The sequence below is a fragment of the Petaurus breviceps genome, unplaced genomic scaffold (assembly GCF_028583685.1).
Source record: "Petaurus breviceps papuanus isolate PSGF00001 unplaced genomic scaffold, PetGlider_PUasm1.0 229, whole genome shotgun sequence".
NCBI lineage: Eukaryota > Metazoa > Chordata > Mammalia > Diprotodontia > Petauridae > Petaurus > Petaurus breviceps.
The window spans coordinates 7,822,507-7,828,774 of record NW_027185903.1 but is presented as its reverse complement, the minus strand read 5'-3'; positions in this window follow the sequence as shown (position 1 = coordinate 7,828,774).

The window sequence follows — 6,268 nt, the reverse complement described above, 5'->3', positions numbered from 1 at the left end:
TGGAATGACCTGTGCTGATGGACTTGGAGTCGCCACTTTCCCTATATTTTAAAGATCTCTGTTTTGGGGGCAGCTAGATGGCATCGTGAATAGAGCACCAGCCCTGGAGTCAGGAGGACGTGAGTTCAAATCTGGCCTTAGACACAACACAAAAACTAGCCATGTGACCTTGGGCAAGTCACTTAACCCCAATTGCCCTTCAAAAAGCAAAAAAAAAAAAAAATATCTCCATTTTTGTGGAGGGGGGCTCTCCCTCTAAGCCAGGAGCACCAGGTACCTGGAGTGGGAGCAACAGTCCAAACTAGAGGCTCTCAAACCTTTTGGCCTTAGGATATCTCAAAAATTATTAAGGACTTCAAAGAGTTTTTGCTTTTATGGGTTATATCTAACAATGTTTACCTTATTAGCAGTTAAAACTGGTGAACTTTTAAAATATTTATTTCTTAAATCATTATGTTATTATCTTAACAATAATAAACAATAATAGTTACGTATTAATATGACATTTTTCTTAAAAATTATTTAGTGAGGAGAGTAACATTGTTTTACATATTTTTGCAACTTTCTTTAATGTCTGGCTTGATAAAAGACAACTGGGTTCTTATATCTGCTTCGGCATTCAATCTGTTACTATATGTTGTTTTGGGTAAATGTCAAGAAAATACAGCCTTAGAAATGCAAGTAGAAAAGTATTTTAACAGACAAGTAATATCTTGGGGACCCTCAGAGGTCCTCAGGCCGCACTTCAAGAACTACTGTACTAATCTTGCCCCCATGCCATTTAGTCTAATTTTTTTCTAAGATATTGAAAACATCCTCAGGATTTGGTTGGCTCAAAGGGACTGAGTAACGATTTAAGATGTTGGCATCGTTTCCTGGATGCCCAAGTACAAAGCAACCACAAGAAGGTCCAGGAGCATTCTGATTCTGGAAAAGGATGTGGAAAAGGATGAACTCAAGCAAAGAAGCTCAAGCAGCTTAATCAGCTCAGTGTGTCATCAATACCTATTCTTTTTGAAAGGCCTCTCTGGATAAACTAATTAAGTCTCCTTTTGTTCACTGTTGGATGACCTATGAGTGTCTCATAGTTTTCCTCCAATATCAAACACAAACTACCAGGGGTCTGGCCTATTTCAGGCCCAGACCAGAACACTACCCCCTCTAAGACTTACTGGTAGGACTTTCTGTGACCAAAAACTCACCTCTCTTGTTAAAACACATTTCCTTACTTTCTACTCAGAATTGGTAAGCTGAAAGACCAGAAAGTTGGTGTGTCAAAACAAACTATATCTTTTTTTTTTAAAAGCAATTGGGGTTAAGTAACTTGCTCAAGTTACATGGCCAGTTATTTCTGGGTATGGTGCCAAGTAACAGAGCCTGGATTCGATCCCCCAGGTCTTCCCGATGGATCATTTTTTAAATCCATCTTTAGCCAACCTAGCAATGACCATTACTGCATTGATGATCAGGCAACATGCATCCATTTTATCACTGAGTCCAGGCTTTTCCGTCTTGCTACTACTTTCCACAGCTTACACTCTGTTGACACAACCTTCAAGAAATCATGGTCCTAGAGACAAGCAGGACAGCTCTGAAACTCAGATCTGACTTTCTTTATACATTTTTAAAAAGCAAGTGATACATAATGGAGATTCACAATTTCCCATACAATCATTTTTTTCTGTTCTTCTTGGTCAATGGAAATGTTCATCAAATGTTTATTGATGTTCATCATATTCAGAATAATGAAAAGTAAAAAGAGAGCAAAAATAATAGTGTAATCCACCCCACCCCATGCCACAGAGGAGGATGTTGCTAGAGAGTCTCTATTCATGCCAAAAGAAATGATTCACTTTCAAATAATGGTCACATAATACACTTAAAAGGGCAGCTAGGTGATGTAGTATATAGAGCCTGGAATCAGACTCTCTTCATGGGTCCAAATCTGGCCTCAAACTTTTACAGCTGGGTGACCCTGGGCAGGTCACTTCACCCTGTTTACCTCAGTTCCTCAACTGTAGAATGAGCTGGAGAAGGAAATAGCAAACAACTACAGTATCTATGACCCCCAAAATGGGGTCATAAAGAGTCGTACATAACTAAAATGATTGAAAAATACCAACAAAGTCCTACAAAGCTGTTTTGGAGCAGCTAGGGGGCACAATGGATAGAACGCTGGGCCTGGGGTCTTATTCAGACTGTATATATTTCAGGAAATGAAAGAGTACAGAATGCTTGCCTTTCCAATGAGGCTGAACAATATCAAGCTGGAGAATGTTAGGTGCATTTTTATGACCTGAGGGGGAGAACAAGGAAATACTTACTTTGTATTTTTGCAGCTCTGTCACATTAAAAATGTGAGCATTTTTCATCTGTTTAATGCCATCCTGAATGAAATCTTTCCAATTCTTTGTTGTCAGAGCCAGATATCAATGCAGTTAAGAGGTACCATATTCAAATTCCACAGAACCATGTTTGCAGTCAAGAAGGCACATTTGCCTTTGCAACTAAAAAGATCACACACAACTCTGTGGGCTAACTACCCAAACACAAGACTTGAGTCCTTTGCTACTCTTCTAGCTTCCAGCTTTTGTCTTTGAATCCTCTAAAATTCCGGGGTTCAGAAAATCCTACTCAGCTATGTGATTCCCCTTTCCTGGAGACACGTGGGTGAGCATGTGCAGGTTCAGTGGGCTTCTGCCACTGTCCCCAGCGACTGTCATCTCTTGGGCTAGAAGGCTCCATCACTGTCTTTCCATGGGTGCCATAGCTGAAGTTAGAGGGGTGATGGCTGGTCCCTGGGGAAAAGTGAAGAGAGCCTGTGCTAATACCCAGACTTTCACACCTCTCCTAACAGTCTGCTCATATCTTTCTATATCTCTCCAACTCACTCTGGTACTTGATTCCTTTTACAATTCAAACAGGCAGCTCTGATCCACAATAGCTTGAACTAATCAAACCATCTTCCAGATGCTGGAATTTTATTAGTCATCCTTAATGAGGCATACATAGACCCAGGATTTCTCAATCCTCTAAATGAACAGTTAGTGGGCAGATCTCAACACTCAGTAATCAGGGGTGGCAACAGCCCTTACATCCCCCAACCTCATCAAGTAGGTCAGACTTCCCTGATGGGTTGGCTCAGCATCCTTCTTCTCACAGATAATTCTAAATGCATAGACTCTTAGAGTTGATAGGGTCTTAAAGAGTATCTTCTCCAGGATTTCTTACCTTTTTGTGGGTCATGGACCTTCTGGCAGTCTAGTGAAGTTGGTAGACTAGGGTGGGGAACATGTGGCCTCGAGGTCACATGTGGCCTTCTAGGGTCTTGGGTTTGGCCTTTTGACTGAGTCCAAGTTTTACAGAACAAATTCTTTTATTAAGGGGATTTTGTTCAGTGAAGTTTGGATTGGGTCAAAGGGCTGTACTTGAGGACCTAAAGGGCCATATATGGCCTTGAGGCTGCAGGTTCCCCAGCCCTGATTCTAGTCCATCCTCTCTGTCAGTCTCTTGTCTGCAGATGTTTGCTTTTAGTATCAAGCTGTCTCAAGATCTGGGCCTGTGTACTTTCACGAAGTTCTAAGAAACAAGATCCACCCTGTAGGTGCTTAAGCAATGCCCTGAAATGATCATCAAGTATATCCTAGATGTCCTGAGTGTGCTTGTAAGTCTATAACAAACAGTCATAGCCTAGGGCTTGGGCCCTGGGAGAAGAAAAGATCTCATCCAGGGTCAATCACATTTGTTGCAGGCTTGTGGAGAGAAATCGTGATAGACAAGAAGGAAAAAAAAATTATTTTAAGCTTCCACTGGACATTCAAATACTTTAGTCACATTTTGGGTAAACACTAACAAAAGGCATTTCCATTGACCCAGCTGACACAGACCTGACTTCTCTCTGACTCCTCTCCTCATGGCATCCCACTTGCCAGAGTATCATTTTCTTTCACCCTATCCTTAGTTCCTGCCACCCAAACTTTTCCTCTAAATGAGAAAGTGGGTAATCAGCTTCAACTCCCTTGTGTAATCAAATATCTCACCCCAAAGATATGCTTAGATTCTGCTGGCCCAATGTCAGCTCTCCCAGCTTGCGACGTGCAGTGAGTGGCCCTATGACCAGTCCAGATTCCCACAAGCTTCTAATTAAAACAAAACAAGTGTTGCTCTAGAGTGAGAATGGTTTCTGGGGGTGGAAAGGCCACAGGCCTCAAGTCTTGTGTTTGGGTAGTTAGCCCACAGAGTTGTGTGTGATCTTTTTAGTTGCAAAGGCAAATGTGCCTTCTTGACTGCAAACATGGTTCTGTGGAATTTGAATATGGTACCTCTTAACTGCATTGATATCTGGCTCTGACAACAAAGAATTGGAAAGATTTCATTCAGGATGGCATTAAACAGATGAAAAATGCTCATATTTTTAATGTGACAGAGCTGCAAAAATACAAAGTAAGTATTTCCTTGTTCTCCCCCTCAGGTCATAAAAATGCACCTAACATTCTCCAGCTTGATATTGTTCAGCCTCATTGGAAAGGCAAGCATTCTGTACTTTTTCATTTCCTGAAAATAAAAACTCCCATAGATTAGACAGTGATTAGACAGGACCTTTAGCTAATTGTAATTGAGCCACTAAAGCTAAGAATTCTCCACTTTCAGAGAGACCAACAATTTCTGGTTGCACCATACCAACTATCATGAAGGATAGATAGTATTAGAACTTCAAAATTCCTTTTATAGAATTAGAGAAAATTATGCCAAATCCAATATTAGGGAATTTTCAGTCAGCTTTATGCCTGTTAAAAACAAAATGTAATACCAAACTGTAATAACCAAATCTATTCAATAGAAGAATACCTGGACAATACCAAGATCATAGAAATGGAGTTGGAAGCTACCTTAGAGTTCATCTTGTCCAACATCCTCCTTTGACAGTTAAGGAAACTGAGGCCCAGAGAGGTTAGAAGCATCACCTAAGGTTTTATTGGTAAGAAAGTCACAGAGCCAAATTTGAATCCAGGTCCCTTGAATCCAAAGTCAACATTCTTTCTATAACCACAACCCCTACTGACATTTATGTACCATTCTAAAATTTAAAAATTGTTTTCCATTCTGTATCTCAGTGGAACCTTACAACAATCCTATAAAATGAGGATAAGACTAGTATCTACCACCCAGGGATGTTATAAGGATCAAATGAAATAACATTTGTAAAAAATCTTGGGGCGGCTAGGTGGCCCAGTGAATAGAGCACCGGCCCTGGAGTCAGGAGGACCTGAGTTCAAATCCTGCCTCAGACACTTAACACAAAAACTAGCTGTGTGACCTTGGGCAAGTCACTTAACCCCAAGTGCCCTCCAATAAAAGAAAGCAAAAAAATTTTTTATTAAAAAAAATCTTGGGGCTGCCAGGTGGCACAGTGAGTAAGAGTGCCAGCCCCAGAGGCTGGAGACCTGGGATCCGGCTCAGATACTTAACACCCACACAAAATAACTGTCTGTGTAACCTTGAGCAAGTTACTTAACCCTGATTGTTTAAAAGAAAAATCTCTCAGCACATTGCCTGACACATAGCAGGCACTATAGAAATATTAGCTATTATTATCACCCCCAACTTCCAAGTGAGGAAACTGAAGTTCAGAAAGTTTGTGACTCGCCCAATAGTCCACAGAAGATTTAAAACCAGTTCTTCTGCACTACAAGTGCAGCAAAGCCTATTGTGCCACACAATAAAATAAAATGGGAAATTAATTTCCAAGAACAATAGCTGTGACCTGAAGGAGGGAAAGAACATTCCAAGAAAAGGATTCTTGTTGAAAGGGCTGCAAAGTTCTGAAAGTTGAAAAATACACCCAGTATTACAACAGTTGAATTGTATGGCCTGGCTACCATCAGAACCTTTTTAATCAACAGCTGTTAACTCAAGAGGAATGTGAAATGTTGAGAACAAGTTCAATCATTTTATTTTACAGATGAAGAAACAGACCCAGGGAAAGAAGGGGGTTTGCCCTAGGGGGTTTTTTATTCTTAATGCAATGCCTCTAGGGTCTATGGTTCACCCACTTGGACAATTCCTTTCATACCCCCTCTGGGTCTTAATAGATTGCTTTATAAGTTCTCTAATCAAAACATGCACAATCTGATGTCCACCTCCTAAGAAGGGATGAACCTCCCTCTCCCTCTCTCTCTCTCTCCCTCCTTCCCTCTCTGTCTCCCCCCCGCCCCGTACGTACACACACACACACACACACACACACACACACACACACACACACACA